This window comes from Tupaia chinensis, unplaced genomic scaffold (genome assembly GCF_000334495.1).
Source record: "Tupaia chinensis unplaced genomic scaffold, TupChi_1.0 Scaffold143976_1, whole genome shotgun sequence".
Taxonomy (NCBI): domain Eukaryota; kingdom Metazoa; phylum Chordata; class Mammalia; order Scandentia; family Tupaiidae; genus Tupaia; species Tupaia belangeri.
Window position 1 is genome coordinate 511,330 of NW_006203827.1, and position 1,928 is coordinate 513,257.

Genomic DNA, 1,928 nt, shown 5'->3' on the forward strand with positions numbered 1-1,928 from the left:
ACAAGTGAAATCATGCAATATAATTCTATTTGGGCTGGCTTATTTCACTTAGCATAATGTTCTCCAGGTCTATCCATGTTATGTCAAATGCCAAGGTGTGCTTCTTTTTTAAAGATTTGACTAAATTTAATTTTTAAATTTATTATTTTTTACATTCAATCACTGCATATCATTACAATACAACAAATTAATTTTCCTATCATAAATACATATTATCAAGAGATAATTTTCCATTTTTGTGTCCTTTAAGTGTTTTGCTTTTTCCTTCTTCACCCATTGATTCCTTCCCTTTCACCTTCTCCCATTTCCCACTCTCTTCCCCCTCTGTCTCCAGTCTCAGCATTGCTTTCCAAGATTTTATATCTTTCAATCATTCAGTTTCTGCCATAGAGCACCAATATTTGGTTGTATTGAGTCTGGCTTGGTTTACTTATTAGTAAATCTTCCATATTTGTGGACTCTATCAAATATCAGGGTGTTACTGATTTTTATGGCTGAGTAGTATTCCATAGTGTTTATGTGCCACATTCTTTCAATCCATTCATCTGTCTGGGGATATGTGGATTGGTTCCATGTCTTAGCGAGGCTGTGAAGAAAGGGAATTCTCCTACTGTTGGTGGGAATGTAAATTTGTAGAGCCACTATGAAGATTAAATTTAATTTTTTATGATACAGAGTGTGCATGCAAATGATTTATCTGAGATTATGGTTTGTCTTTTTATTCTCTTAACACTGTCTTTCACAGAAGTTTTGATTTTTTTAAAAATTTGTTTTTATTTATTTTTTACCTTCAACCACTGTGTATAATGAAGTCTCACATTTATTATTTTTTTCTTTCATGGGTCATACTTTTCATGTTATATAACAAGTCATCACCAAACCTAAGGTCACCTAGATTTTCCCCTATGATTTCTTCTAGAATGTTAATAGTTTTCCTTTTACTTTTAGGTCTATTAGACATTTTAAGTTAATTTTTGTGAAAAGTGTAAGATCTTTAGATTGCTTTCTTTCTTCTTTTTGGTATGTGGTTGTTCAATTATCCCAACAGTATTTATTGAAAAGACTATCCTTTTCTGCTTTGCATTGCTTTTGCTGTTTCGTGTAAGATTTATTGGCTATTATATATTTGTATGTATCTATTCTGTTCCATTGATCTATATGTCTGTTCTTTTGCCAATTATACACTGTCTTGATTACTGTAGCTTTACATTAGGTCTCAAAGTTACATAGAATCAGTCCTCCAACTTTGTTTTAATCCTTCAACATTGCACTGGTTATTCTGTATCTTTTGCTTTCCCACATAAACTTTAGAATCAATTTGTTAATATCTACAAAATAACTTACTTGGATTTTGACTGAGATTGTGTTTAATCTAAAAATCAAATTGGGAATAACTGACATCTTGACAACGCTGAGTCTTCCTATCTATGTTCATAAATTATCTCTCCATCTATTTATATTTTTTATTTATTTCATCACAGTTTTACAGTTTTCCCCATGTAGATTTTGCTTATGTATTTTATTTGTTTGGATGCTAATATAAATGACAATGTACTTTTTCATGTTAAGCTCAAACTGTTCATTGCTGGTATGTAAGAAAGCAATTGACTTTTGCATATCAATCTCATATTCTGCCACCTTGCAGTAATCACTCATTAGTTCCAGGAGCATTTTTGGTTGTCTAGGATTTTCTGTATGGATAGTCATGTCATTTGTGAACAAAGATAGTTTTGCTTCTTTCCCCTTAATGTTTACATTTTTAAAATTTTCTTATCTTACCGTATTAGTTAGGACTTGTACAGTGCACATACTAGTCTTGTTCCCAACCTCAGTGGGAAAGCAGCTTGTTTATCATCATTAAGTATGAAGTTAGTTGCAGGATATTTGTAGATGTTTATTACCAAGTTTAGGAAAGTCCACTCTATTCC

At 31.6% G+C, this 1,928-nt stretch overlaps 1 pseudogene; it reads right to left on the bottom strand.

Annotated features, from left to right (window-relative positions):
* Positions 1 to 1,707, bottom strand: part of LOC102473397 (ORM1-like protein 1 pseudogene) — a 3,099-nt pseudogene extending 1,392 nt beyond the window's left edge.
* Between the last annotated feature and the right edge of the window lie 221 nt (positions 1,708 to 1,928).